Below are 15503 nucleotides of genomic sequence, written 5' to 3'. Positions count from 1 at the left end.
ATCAGGAAACCGTCATGGTAGGCGGATATAACCTGGAACTTCTTATTCCAAATGATTGTCCTCTTTGTTTTGATTCTCCAGTGCTCCCTAATAGCCATAATTTCCAAGAATCTTCAGTAGCAATTATTCAGCATTTCAAGACAGAAAACACAACAGCTCTGTAGTCTTATGTCTTAAACTAAGTATAATATAGTTGGAAAACAACAACACAATTCTTTATGCCCAGGAAATCAATATCCAGCCTCTACCAACATGTGTGACATGGGCCAGTCATTCTCTGCTTGAATATAGTCATCAGGTCCTCCCCTGTCTAAGGAAAGTTTATTTGGTCACTGGGACTCCTTCCAACTTATTAAATGTAGGGTTATAGCCTTACAAACAAATGGGGCTGTTTTATCTTATATCTGGAAAAGTGATGCTTATTTTAAACTTTAAGTTTATATTCCTATGCTACAGAGTTTTCAAAAACAAGATTCAAGCAATCAACTTAATCCTTATAGAGATAATACGAGAATGTTCTTCGAGTTAAGTGATCAGAACAAAGTACAGTAGTGCTCTTACTGTGGTCTGTAATTTAAGGCTGCTATAGCAGCCTTATATATATTTTAGACCAGCAGCCCCCAACCTTTAGGACACCAGGAACCGGTTCTATAGAAAGAGGTTTTTCCATGGATGGTTTCGTCTGCTGCCTGCATCCCTCCAGTGGGGTTTTGCTTGTTTGCGCGGACTGGTTTCTGCATGCCATGGCCTGGTGCCAGTCCATGGACCAGGGGTTGGGAACCCCTGCTTGAGATTTGTAAAACAGTTCTTAAAGTGTAGGCTGCATAGTACGGCTGAAGGTGAATAATTTGGTTCTTAACAAATACATTTCTTGGCTTCATCTATCCCCAAATTAAGCAAAGTGAGTAATCTGCAGATTTAAGCTGAGAAGTTTCAAATAGTCCATTTGATGTAGAAGTGTTTGTTTCAAAAATAATTGATATGTAGCAATCTCATAACCTATTTTGGATCTTGGATTGTTTCATATTGGATAAAATATAATATATCAAAATCACTTGTACATATTTTAGTTTGGCACAATTTCCTAAACATGGTGCTTGCTTGCTTCCAGAATCCTTTTGTATTGTATATAATAGGGCAGTAGATTTTAACTAGTGACATTCATACTGTGTATAGTGAATGCAATTTCTCAAAGGGACAGTTAAATTCCATTACTCTGTCCCAAGGTTAAGTGAAAAATAAGTTTAGTTTGCCTATTTGCGGTTTACTGTTATTTTCATATTGCAAACATACTGTTGCAGTTCTGTCATAAATGGTTTTGGGTTTATGATTTTTAATTATTGCAGTTTAATGATACATAATAAGTAGTTGTAAAATCTATCTAATCTATAATGTTCTCTCACACATAAAATTTTAGATTTGGAAAGCTGCTTATATTTGGTTACAGTCTTTAAGCTGAACTTCACCTTGCATTGCTCATAGAGATGGGAATACAGACATTTAGAGGGAGAAAGGGGAAAATGATGCCATATACATCATAATGCAAATAACCCCACTTGCGTATTTGTATCGAAAAATGTCAATGCAAGTATTTAGTTGCATCCTTTGTGCAATGACATCATAACAGTATGTCACAGATGTTTCAGAATGAAAGATATATTTTTACTTTGCATTTTAATCTGAAAATACCCAGCATTTACTTTATCATACCTGAACCAAAAAACAGTAAAATACTGACACACGTCTTCTTAACTTCTACTGTGCAGTTTCCAGCTTGAAAAGCTCATGCAGAATTCTAAATATAAGAGAAAGTGAATTATAGCTGTCCTATGAGGAGAATTACAATTGAGTTTCTGTGAACCTATGCAAAAATGGAACAGTGCAACATAAGATAAAAATAAAGAAAATCAGATCCTTCCAGCTTATGCTCTGACTATCCAATACTCCTGATTTGGATTTCCTGTCCAACTTTCTTTTCTGAAAGTCAAAATATTAAGCAATCTTTCTAAAATAGTTCATGTAGTATAATGTAGCCTTTTCCAGCTGGAATTCACCAGTCAGCAGAGTAATTGGCTGAAGATGGTGGTTGTTTTTATCCAATTGATCTGGTGATTACATAGGATGAGATCATCTATCTATCTATCTATCTATCTATCTATCTATCTCTCATATTACTAATATAATTTAACCTTAATTTATTTTAAGAAAATCTATTGCTTTGAACTTAAATTATAACCATAAAATATAACTGAATACAAAAAATCTACATTATCAATTAAAAATAATCTAATATGCATGTCACCAATTCAATTATTATATTATAATAATTATATCAATAATAAATACTGACACAATTGAAGTATTAATAATTATTAGTGTTCTTATGGATCTGCAACTGAACCATTCAGTTTGTCTTGGCTGTTTGCAGTGACAATTTCATTAAATATATAGTCTTCAAAAAGGAAAGTAGGAGTCTAATGGCTAATATTTGTTCTCTTTTGTAAATTCAAAGTCCTCAGAAAACACTTAAGTTCTATGCACACTTCTATGAACTTACTATTTTTACACTGAAATATTATTGAATTGATTGTTGTGAGATTTTTGCTTTTATTTCTTTCTTTAATTAAACAGAATCAAAAAAGAAAAAAAAACAGTGATAACAACATCAAACATAAGGGCTTGTACACACATATATATACTGTATGTGTATAAAAGTTTATATACTATGTTTTATTATAATCATCGATACACAGTTTATGTCTGTAAGAACTCATTAAAGTTGGAAGTAATATCAAGTGTTAAATACACAAGAATAATTGAGTCCTTAAATTTATTTTTCCAAAGTTGAAGGATTAATCTATTAGCAATACAAATAGTGTAGAGAATCCATTTCTGTTGGCCAGCCTTCATTTTACATAAAATAGGTATGAGGTTCAAAAAAAAAATTTGAATAGCCAACGATTTTAAACTCTATCATTTTTTTTAATCTCCAGACTATAATGGTTTTTAATGATTACAAAACATGTTTCATGTAGTAAAATTGTACCCAAAGACTTTGTTTTAAATTAACTGTATGTCAATTGTCATATGTGTTGAAGAATGAGGAGGAACACAGCTTTGGGGTTTGGTTCATTACCATCATTATGTTGCTGATACCCAGTTATTCAATTCAAGACTGGAAATGTGAGCCTACAAAGTTTCTGATCCAGGGCTTGGAGGCTGTATGGATTTGGATGGAGAGGAACCATTGCTGACTCAACCCTGCCAAAATTAGCTAGCTGTGGGTGTTTGGACCACCCAAATTTAGGTCTATTCCATTTTTGACTTTGTATAGGGTGGGACTTTGCAATTCAAGAAACTCAATTTGACAGTATCTCTGGATTCACAGTTCCTACTAGATGAGCAAGTGACAGCTGTGATCAGAAAACTGTTTGCCCAACTTCATCTCGTGTGCCAGTTAAGCCTTTTCACAGATTGGGGAGTCAATCCAGCCATTTATTCTATAGTGATCTTGCCTATTGTAACATGTGGTACACGGGGCCACCCTAGAAGATTTCCTAGAAGGTTCAAATAGTTCAGAAAACAGCAACATACTTAGTGATGAACATACTTTAGTAGGTTTATTTACCATTTCTGTTTTGCAAGCTACACTGGTGCCCAACTTGCTTCTGGGTGTGGTTCAAAATACTGGCTATTATCTATAAAGCCTTACATAACCTAGGGCCTGGTAACTTGATGGGCCAACTATCTCCTATAGTATCTGCCTTATCAATTGGATTTGGCAGGGATGGCTCAATACCAACTGTTGGGATCCTGGAAGCACACACCTCCTCTATAACAGCAACAAATATCTGAAATGAGGTTCCCCTTTGAGATCTGACTGAGCCCTACCTGCTGGTGTTTTAGAGAGCCATGAAGACCTAGTTTCTCACTCAGGTCTTTGGCAAAGAAGATAGAAGTTTTTTTAACCCAGGTTGCTTTTGTTTGTTCCCACTGGTATTGTCATAATGCTTTTTCATGAGGCAACTGGACTTTCTTGTTTTACTTTGAAGACATTTTGCTTCTCATCCAAGAAGCTTTTTCAGCTCTGACTGGATAGTGGATAATGGAAGGATTTATACTCCTTGCAGACAGCTGTTCATTTGCATTCTTTTAGAGAGTCATTGAGGCTACTTGGAGGTTTATTTGTGTCCTTAGGGTCACCTAAGTAGTGCAAATGAGTGTGGAGCCTTCTCGGAATTGTTGAAAGTTCTGACTGGATAGTGGGGAATAGAAGAATTTATACTCCTTGAAGACAGAATCCTTAATATTGAAGTTTACAGAAATCCCCCACACACAGATTAGTATTTACATTTTGATTCTCACCACCGACTGGAGCACAAAATGGGGGTTATCAGAACCCTACACTACCAAGCTGAAGGCCTTCCTACCAGCAAAGATGGGAAAGAAAAAGAACTAAAACACATCAAGGAAGCTCCTCCATAACAAAGAAGAAAATAATAAATGAAGCAATGTAATCATTCCATATGTTGCAGGAATATCGGAAAAGCTCAGGAGGATCCTCCAACACAACATATGTGTACACTTCAAACCCAAGAATACACAAAGGCAGAAGGATAAAACACCCAGACACAAACTGAGCAATGTAGAATATGCAGTACAATGCAGTGAGCCATGTGCAGATCTGTACATTGGGGAAACAACCACGCATGGCACAACATAGAACAAACCCATCAGGACAAGATTCTGCATTTAAAAGACAAAGGCCACTCTTTCAAAGACAGCAAAGTCCACATTTTGGACAAATAGGACTGCTGGTTAGAAAGAGGGGTCAAAGAGGCCATTTATGTCAAAATTGAGCAGCCCTTTCTCAACAGAGAGGGTGAGAGACAACATTATCGATCTCTAGTCTACAACACAGTCATTTCAACAGAACCAAGAAGGCTCCACACCTATTTGCACTATTCAGGTAAACCTGATGACACAGATAAACATCCAGTGGCCTCAACGACTCTCTAAAAGAATGCAAATGACCAGTTGTCTGAAAGGAATATAAATCTTTCCATTCCCACCATCCAGTCAAAGCTGAGGAAGCTACTTGGATGAGAAGAAAAAAGAAGAAAGTCCAGTTCCCTCGTAAAAAAAGCATCTTTGGGACAACTATGACCTGGATGACTAAGAATCTCCATAGACATTCCCAAGGGCCTAGAATAGGCGGATGTTGTTGTTTGATGGTATTAAATATATTGTTGCAAAATGTAAGCTATTCCAAGTAAAGTTGCCTTTTGCAATTGACTGATGGTGATTTTGTCAATATCAATGGTGCTTCAGCTGTTTTGGGATTGCACCCAAGGTGCTTATTACTATTGGTACTATCTTTGATTACTTTTACTCCAGTTGTTCTATTTTTATTTGCAGGTGTTTGTATTTTGTGATTTTCTCCAGTTCTTTCTCTTCTATTTTACTGTCTCCAGTCACTGCTATAGCCATTATCTAGACTTTTTGTCTCTCCTATTGAAGTATATGAATTCCTTTCAATAACTAATGAATTTCTTTCAATAAGTAAGAAAATGCCCAAAAATTTCTTCAGCATATGGAAAGCTTAAAGGAACACCATAGATTTTTCCTCATTAGTACAATACTCTGACAAATCTTTGGAGAAATAGAATTGATTGTGCACAGTTGCCACTTAATATAAATAGGAGTCTGAGCAAATCATTCCCACCCTTCATGGTATTGGTTTCTCCTCCAAAAGTAATGGGACTTTGTTGGAGGTCTGTATGTGTTTGTGTGTGTGTGTATTTGTATTCTCTGCAACCATATGGGTAAACATTGAATTAAATTTTAAAGTGTAATCAATATGAGGTGTGTGTGTGTGTGTACATCAGAAGCCAGTTATGCATTTTAGCTTTTAGTTCGCATCATATAAACATATATAATCTCCTGACAAGAAAAAAGTTATTTTATGGGGTAAGCAATTTTTCAGAATGAGTAGAATTCTTAAGAACTCAAGCCAAGGCATATATGTATGTCAAATTAAAAAGTGCTAATAATTACATGATTAGAAACTTCTAGAAATATAAACTAAAGCAGCAGATGCATTTTAAAAATAAATAATTGTTTGAGAAGTACATTGTTTTGAAAAGTAGAACATATTCTTTGATCTATATTTATCATTGGTTGAACCAAGTATACAGCAATTGCTCATACTAATATGATAATTATAGAACAGATGTAATGTTCTGTAATGTTATATACTTTTGGCAAAAAATGGACCATAATTGTATTACCCTTTGCTTGATCTCATTAATAATGTTTAAAGTTTAGCTTGAATATAGAGTTCCAAATAATGCCAGAAGTCCTTTAAAAATATTTTTGCATCCTGTCAAGAGACAAAAGGAACAATATATTCATTAATTCATATGCTGGATGATAAAATGGCAGTTAGCTACCACTGTATTCCAGCTTGGACTTGTGAAGTATGAATGTTCTTGGGCAAATTTAAAAACATATTTAGAACAAATGCGCTCTTTTCTGAATGCTGCAGGGAACAGTTCATATTTTTTATCAGTTTTTGCTGCTGTAGATGATTTTATGACAAATTTTGTTCTGTAAAATGGAGCTTCATTTATCTTAATTCAGAGATAAAGTCCATTTTGTTTCAAGAAAAAATAAAACAAGGGATGGAACTGAGGAAGGCTACAGAAGACCTTGGATTTGAAAAGGTCATGTCCAATATCTAGAAGATATAAAAGGACTAAAAAATGATACAGTCAGGATATAGTTGGAATTTGAATGGAGTGGGCTTACTGCCAAAAAAATAATAACCTAAACAATATTTACAAAGGTCAAAAGAAAAATTGAACTTGGGTGATCCTTAGACAAAAATTTATGAAACCCACAGGAAAACCATTAAAACCATGCTATCCTGTCCTTCCTCTTATCTCCTTTATTATAGATTATAGTAGCCAGTAAACTAGCATTAAACTGAAGTCATGCCTTCTGAGCAGAAACTAGACATAAAGAGAGAGGAAGAATGCAGCATAAAACAGCATGTTTTTATTTCCAATTTTTCATACTCTTAAGAAAAATTGCTTGATAGATGGAAAACTGTTAAATTTTGAAATTGCCATTAGTGCCTATATACTTAAAGTGGGATCAGTACAGCACCTGAATAATACAATTCTTTGCATTCACATAAACTCATAAAGAAGACACAAAGTAGTGTGCTGACAATTTTCATTGGCTTTTTTAAAAAAATGATTTCTTTAAATTAATAAAAAATGCTCTTCATTTTTTTATCCCTCAAAAATGAAACAAGGACATTTCAGTGAAACTGTGAAATTCCTTATGGAGTTCCTATAGTACTTTAGTTATGAGATGACATGGAGGATTTGTAAGAGGATCTCGTCTTTCCTTATCCCAGCAGTCTGATCTGGCCTTGGCTTCACATATATATAAGTTGAATGCGTGAGGGAATTTCTGCCTTTTGCCCTTTTTCTTTACAAATTGAGAAAGATTGGAGGGCCACAAAGTTACAGAGGTTTAAAGGTTTAAAGGAAAGCATATCAGAATACAAAGCACTCTTTTTAATCTCATGAACTTTTTCTCCGAAAAAGTGCAAATGTCCTTCCATAACGAATTTGAAAGACATTGCCAAGCATCCTTAGAGTGAGGTACAAAAACAGTTAGGTTGTTTTTCAGAAGAACATTTTCAGAAAATTGGGCGATAGCTTTTGGCAAAGTGATGGCCAAAATATACAATATGCACAAACATCAAATAACTATCACCATGCATGACTTCCAAGTGAGAGTGGAGTGTATGCACAAGAAAAGAAGGGTAGCATGCATATTTACTAATTAATAAATAGATTTTCCATTAGGAATTGTCAATGTAGCTTGCAAAACTGTATGTAACAGTTCTACAGTTAAACAAGCAGTCTAACATTAGATCAGTTGGCAGTAATGATACTTGGTTATGTTATGCCACATTTAAGTTCAGAATTTCATATTCCTAGTACATTTGGTCTCCTCTTGCATTGAAACTAGGAATTCTAATTTATCTGTACACTTTCAGAAATCTGTTTGCTACACTTTTAAGATTGGAAAGACATTCTTTTTCCATTTAGTGCGTTTCTTTTAACCTTTCCTGAGCTGTTTCTGTTGGCAGTTCAGTGGACATTTAAGCCTTTAGTTGTTTCTTCTTGTTGTAGTGATTAATTATTGTTTAATCTAGCTGTCTATTTTTGGTCTGAATAACCTATTTTTATACATGATATGTGGGAAGGAAAGGGACAAAAGATTTTTAAAAGCCAAAATTGCATAATATTTTAGGTATTTGTGTATTTTTTACTGTGACATTCGTTTGAGTGCATTCCAAATTGCATTTTGTTATACTCCAAATAGAAATGTAATGCTTTCTTCTAAAAGTTCTATTCAAAAAATGCAGTAGATGGCAGTGTAGTTATGCTGGATAGGAGTTAACATATAAAAAGAAATGTGGCAAAATTTGATTTTGTCCAGCCAAAAGTTTGAGGGATGAGCTTTTAAATTCAAGCTGCTCATGAATTTCAGCTCCACTGAGATCCAGTTTCATTGTTATTATTAACAAATGATCATAATTAATAAAAATACTGAGTTAAAATTATTGTACTAATGAGGAAAAATCTATGGTGTTCCTTTAAGCTTTCCATATGCTGAAGAAATTTTTGGGCATTTTCTTACTTATTGAAAGAAATTCATTAGTTATTGAAAGGAATTCATATACTTCAATAGGAGAGACAAAAAGTCTAGATAATGGCTATAGCAGTGACTGGAGACAGTAAAATAGAAGAGAAAGAACTGGAGAAAATCACAAAATACAAACACCTGCAAATAAAAATAGAACAACTGGAGTAAAAGTAATCAAAGATAGTACCAATAGTAATAAGCACCTTGGGTGCAATCCCAAAACAGCTGAAGCACCATTGATATTGACAAAATCACCATCAGTCAATTGCAAAAGGCAACTTTACTTGGAATAGCTTACATTTTGCAACAATATATTTAATACCATCAAACAACAACATCCGCCTATTCTAGGCCCTTGGGAATGTCTATGGAGATTCTTAGTCATCCAGGTCATAGTTGTCCCAAAGATGCTTTTTTTACGAGGGAACTGGACTTTCTTCTTTTTTCTTCTCATCCAAGTAGCTTCCTCAGCTTTGACTGGATGGTGGGAATGGAAAGATTTATATTCCTTTCAGACAACTGGTCATTTGCATTCTTTTAGAGAGTCGTTGAGGCCACTGGATGTTTATCTGTGTCATCAGGTTTACCTGAATAGTGCAAATAGGTGTGGAGCCTTCTTGGTTCTGTTGAAATGACTGTGTTGTAGACTAGAGATCGATAATGTTGTCTCTCACCCTCTCTGTTGAGAAAGGGCTGCTCAATTTTGACATAAATGGCCTCTTTGACCCCTCTTTCTAACCAGCAGTCCTATTTGTCCAAAATGTGGACTTTGCTGTCTTTGAAAGAGTGGCCTTTGTCTTTTAAATGCAGAATCTTGTCCTGATGGGTTTGTTCTATGTTGTGCCATGCGTGGTTGTTTCCCCAATGTACAGATCTGCACATGGCTCACTGCATTGTACTGCATATTCTACATTGCTCAGTTTGTGTCTGGGTGTTTTATCCTTCTGCCTTTGTGTATTCTTGGGTTTGAAGTGTACACATATGTTGTGTTGGAGGATCCTCCTGAGCTTTTCCGATATTCCTGCAACATATGGAATGATTACATTGCTTCATTTATTATTTTCTTCTTTGTTATGGAGGAGCTTCCTTGATGTGTTTTAGTTCTTTTTCTTTCCCATCTTTGCTGGTAGGAAGGCCTTCAGCTTGGTAGTGTAGGGTTCTGATAACCCCCATTTTGTGCTCCAGTCGGTGGTGAGAATCAAAATGTAAATACTAATCTGTGTGTGGGGGATTTCTGTAAACTTCAATATTAAGGATTCTGTCTTCAAGGAGTATAAATTCTTCTATTCCCCACTATCCAGTCAGAACTTTTCCCTGAGGTAGAAATATCTGTCCAAATAGCAGTTTGTATTTCCATACTGGTTGTGATGCTTTCTTAAGTTACTGTTACAGCAACAGCCTAACCACATGACATTCACACTTAATACTGTTATTTTGGTCATTTATGTGTTTCTTCAAGTGGCCTCCTTTTCTGAAATTCTTTTGATAAATGGTGATTGTCTTTCATCTCACCTCCCCTGCCTCACCTCACCCCAGAATACATCTTTACAGAGTTGCTCTGAGGCAAAAGAGAGGGTGACCTGACATATGCTATATTGAGCTTTTGAAAGAAAGGTGGGATATACATTTAAGAAATAAAGCATACAAAGATAAGAAATAAAATTAATGAAACCTGTGTTTATAAGGTAATGAAAAGCATCTGATCTGCCCAGAATTTCTGTTACATAATTAGCAATAGGCCTAGACCAGGGGTAGGCAACCTTGGCTCTTTTATGACTCGTGGACTTCAACTCCCAGAATTCCTGAGCCAACAGTCATAAAAGAGCCAAGGTTGCCTACCTCTGGCCTAGACCAAAATGTGCTTGTATTGCTAACCATATTTGCTTCATCTCTTAAAACAGGCAACCAATTTTGTTTCTTGTTCTATTTCAATAAGAGTAGAATAGCTCAGTTTAAAAATGAGATCATCCGAGGCTATAGAATCACCTCACTTTTAAATCATAAGGACAGCAGCATCTACAGGGTTTGGGTTATACAGAACATCACAATGCAAACTCTGCCCTTATAGAAAAGGGTGTTGATATTGCATGCATGTTCAGAACTATGCACTTTCAATTTGATGCTCTAACTGCTGTCTTGTCAGTTTTGGCCAGTATCTCTATTCATAGGTATTTATGTAAAAGGAAGGACAATCTAAGAAGAAACCTCTTAGATCAGGACATTGTGACCAATCATATCCAGTATTTTGTGTCTTCTTTTTCTGTCTCTTAGCAGCAACTAGTATATAAGATATGTTGCCTATGATTCAGAAAGTAGTAAATAGTTAACATGAATAGCAATTGATTTCCCATGAACCTCTCCACCTTTCCTTTTGAAATCATCTGCCTATTTTTTGGTCTTGATTTTACTGCAGGTCTTAGCTTTTTACAGCTACTCTATTTCTGGACTCATAGCAGGATCACTTGTAGATTCTGAATTTCATGCTTCATTAATATTGATTAACTCTTCCAACTTCTTTTATTGCTTATGAAGGAACAAATTCCTTATCCAATGGTGAAATGATAGAAATCCTAGAAATTGTTGCAGCAAACTTTTAGTGATAATTTCTGAAGCAGATGTTTTGCAAGCCGGCAGTTTTTATTAAAAGAACAGTAGGAAATAGTTTGTTCTTGTTTGTTTGGCCCTGGAGGAAATTAAAAGGAGTTTTTGTAATTTTGATCATAACTGCAAGTGTAGATTTTAATGTTCGAAGTATGTGGTTTGTATGAAGAATAGGCACCTTTAGAGCTCAGCAAGCCATTAAAAAAAGATAAATGTGTGCATATTTCAGGGACAAATGCACATCACACAGCACTAGTGTCCTCCTGTATTTATTAAATTTCTTTGAAAAATGGCAGTGCAACAACAGTATATCTGTTATGCTCACTGATTTGTTGCTGTCCATGGACTTCTCCTCTCTAGACAATAAATTTGGGACCCAATGCTTAAATGAGTGAATATTATTTGATGGAGTGGTGGGATAATGGATTCTCAAGCAATAAAGGGGAAGAATGCATTAGCTGAAACTTATCTATTCTGTTGCCTTCTAGAAATGTTGGAGTTAAAATTCATATTATCTCTGTCTAGAAGTTCCATGCTGGCTGGAGATGATATAATCTGTAGTTCAACATATCTAACTGGCATAATGGTAGGGAAGGCTGTTTTATCTTTTCCCCTCTAGAGTACCGGTAATTTTGGGCTGGATTCAGCAAAAGTGATTCAGTCCATCTTATCTGAGGTTTGTGTCTGAGACACAAGTATTCTGCTCCCATTTAGTTTTAGATTTCTGTGAGCTACTGCCTTAAATTTTGTTTGTTCTTTGTTCTCTTTGCTCATTCACATCCTTTGGCATACATTGTGGGGTTCCTATATTTTGCCTTTAAGTTCTTTCAGTCTTACCAATATGTGAAAATTAGCTTCAGATGCCTCTCACTTCATTTTATTCTCCACCCACTATGTCAAGTGCTACATATTTGAAAGATGAAATGTTGATTTCAGGTATGGAAAAGTTGCTCACTGTTAAAGGCTTCCTCCCAGGTGCCTGCCTTTATTTTCACTTTTCTCTTGAGAAGAACTCTAGTAGAATAGATAAGATATATCATTGCAGATACGAAGACTCTTAGTAGCAGGAATCTCCTACTAACTAAGGATCAGGTTTTTTTCTATAAATGTTTCTCCTAGGATGTAAATCCTGTGGCTTTTTCACCCACCTTTTTTAATAGATTCCTTTCAGTCTGCTTCTTCCTGAGACCCAGTTGTGTTTACAAAATGGTCGTATTTGATTGTAAGCTTCTTGGCCATCTTGCAGGTCCTCAGGCTAATCTCTGTTCTGTTTCTATATAGCAAAAGTCAGAGGAATTAGAAATAATATGGCTGATACAGTTTCGGCTTTTGAATATATCCATGGGAAAGGAATTTCAAAGATAAGACAAAGTTTTTACTTATTTTATAACAGCTTCCCTAACTTAGTTGCCATTTCCTCATATGAATATATCTCCCAGAATTCTAAGCAATAACACTAGTGGACTGAACAGCAAACATAAGGAGGGTAGCAAGGTTGGGAAAGGGTGTTTTGAGAGATCTTGAAGCACACTAAGGCTCAGAGAACGTTAAAATGAAATGGTTTGGTAGATGAATAAATCCTTTAAATATGCTTAATCCAAAGCATCTAAGAACTTACAGGACATCAGCATATTTTTGATGCAAGATAGTCATTTACCAGTGCAGATACTAGAATATTAATGCAATAGCTTTCCAACAGCATACATTTTTCAGAAGGCATAATGCAATATTGTTTCTCGTAGGCATTGAAGTAGCTATTTGTTTAATGTAATAAAACATATTACAAGCTTCAGCTCTAAGGTTGTTGTACATCAGAGTCACTATTATGCAAACCATTTGAATTGTTTCTGAGCTACAAAATTTGTTCTATTATAATAATTTTATCACAATGTCCATCAGAATGAAGAGATGATTTGGATGAGGAGATAGATGAGGGGATTTGGATGAGGGGATAGATGGGGAACTAATCAAATTTGTAGACAACACCAAGCTGGCAGAAATAGCCAACACCCAAGAAGATAGGCTTAAGATACAGGAGGATCTTGACAGACACTGGGCGCTATCTAACAAAATGAAATTCAGTGGTGAAAGACGTAAGGTTCTACATTTAGGCAAGAAAAACCAAATGGATAGGTACAGTATAGAAGGTACCTTGCTTGATAGTAGTAACTGTGAGAGAGATCTCAGAGTCCTAGTGGACAATCACTTAAATATGAGCCAGCAGTGTGCTGCAGCTGCCAAAAAAGCCAACACAATGCTAGCCTGCATTAACAGAGGGATAGAATCAAGATCATGTGAAGTGTTAATATCACTTTACAATGCCTTGGTAAGGCCACACTTGGAATACTGCATCCAGTTTTGGTCACCATGATGTAAAAAAGATGTTGAGACTCTAGAAAGAGTACAGAGAAGAGCAACAAAGATGATTAGGGGACTGGAGGCTAAAACATATAAGGAAACGGTTGCTGGAACTGGGTATGTCTAGTCTAATGAAGAGAAGGACGAGGGGTGACACGATAGCAGTCTTCCAATATCTCAGGGGCTGCCACAAAGAAGAGAGATTCAAGGTATTCTCCAAAGTGCCTGAAGGCAGGACAAGAAGCAATGGATGGAAACTAATCAAGAAGAGAAGCAACCTAGAACTAAGGAGAAACTTCCTGACAGTTAGAACAATTAATCAGTGGAACAACCTGCCTCCAGAAGCTGTGAATGCTCCAACACTGGAAGTTTTTAAGAAGAGACTGAACAGCCATTTGTCTGAGCAGTGGGTTAGACTAGATGACCTCTAAGGTCCCTTACAACTTTATTATTAAGGTTGGTATTGTTGTTGTTGTGAAATAAGCAAACTTTCTCAACGGTAAACAGAATAATGAATGAGGCTGATGGAAATATGATGCTGGACATGCAGCCCAGCAATGCTATATGCAACCCCATACTTCATTATATAAATAATATTTTTTCTTGCTTTTCAGCATTGCCTTTAACCAGAAATGCTTTCCAATTCTGAATTTTTGTAGGAGGTACAATTCGATAAAAGATTTTCAATTAAAAATCTATAGTTAACAGGAGCTTAGCAGGATCAAAGCTCTTTTAAATACACTCCATGTTGGGAAAGAGAGTAATAACATCTGACTGGAGGTGTACTAAAACATCACAAACTGCAGGAGGGTGAAAACAGGTTTAAAACAGTAGGAGTTACATAAATGTTTAATTACAATGAACAAAATATTGACTTAATGATCTCAATGCCATGCTGCTACATTTGAGCAATTACTCTTGAATGCTTACTCAAATCTCTTGCAATTATTTTTGTTTATGGAATGGCATAAAAACCCCAGTAAGGAAGAGAAGACTCAACTGTTTACAGAACCCAATTTCTTTACTCAAGAGGGGAACTTGCAAAGCCACAAATTAATATTAAATGACCAGTCAAAATAGTGGCCCACAATTCCAAACTGAACAGAAAGCTTGCAGATGTTCTCTGTCACAGTGAATATGATCTCCATTGAAACAGTGCAATCTTTTTGGATAATTGGATAGTTGTGCAGTTATTATTCAGGGTTTGTGTAGAGTGTAAAATTTATGCTGAACCTCTGAGTTTGCAACTGTACCCTCTTGTGGACAATCTGTACCAAAATAGTTAATGTGAATGTTAAATATTTATTCCTTACAGAATATCATGAGATACTTTTAATATAAACTTTTTAAAAAAGTTATGCTGAATTTTTCCTAAACTGAAACTTGGTATAATTTTGAATAATAGTTAAAGCTGAAGGAGGTTTTTAAAAATCTTAATGAGTAGCGAAACCTTTCCACTTTGCTACTTCTTAAAGCAGCCACTTAATTCCAAGGTGTGACCATGAAATATACTGCTGAAATGCCAAGGGGTAGGTGGCTCCTAAAGAATCTCTGCTTATTGGGCTGGAAAGGAGTTCGTGTTCTTGTGCAAAATCTAAAGGTAGAGCATCAAATGGTAGTCTTATGGGGAAGTATCAGCCTTTCTCCTGAAGCCCCACTGAAAATAACTACTGTAAGCTGAGAAAATATACATAGTAACCCTAGAATCCCCAAGAAGCTTTATCCTTTTCCTACCAAAAAACAGGGAACTTCTAATGAATAGCAAGGGAATTTTAGACAGAGGAGAATGTGAAGGGTAATAAATAGGGAAGGTT

General features: G+C 35.6%; 1 protein-coding gene across 1 annotated transcript in view; it reads left to right on the top strand.

Annotated features, from left to right (window-relative positions):
- ITGA9 (integrin subunit alpha 9) overlaps positions 1-15503 on the top strand; it is a gene marked incomplete at its 3' end in the record, with an annotated part of 248178 nt that overhangs the window by 231695 nt on the left and 980 nt on the right. The gene's annotated exons all lie outside the window — the stretch shown is intronic.

Source organism: Vipera berus (genome assembly GCF_964194415.1).
Source record: "Vipera berus genome assembly, chromosome: Z".
Taxonomy (NCBI): Eukaryota; Metazoa; Chordata; class Lepidosauria; order Squamata; family Viperidae; genus Vipera; species Vipera berus.
The sequence above is the reverse complement of the archived record's forward strand: the minus strand, read 5'-3'. Positions and strand labels throughout refer to the sequence as shown.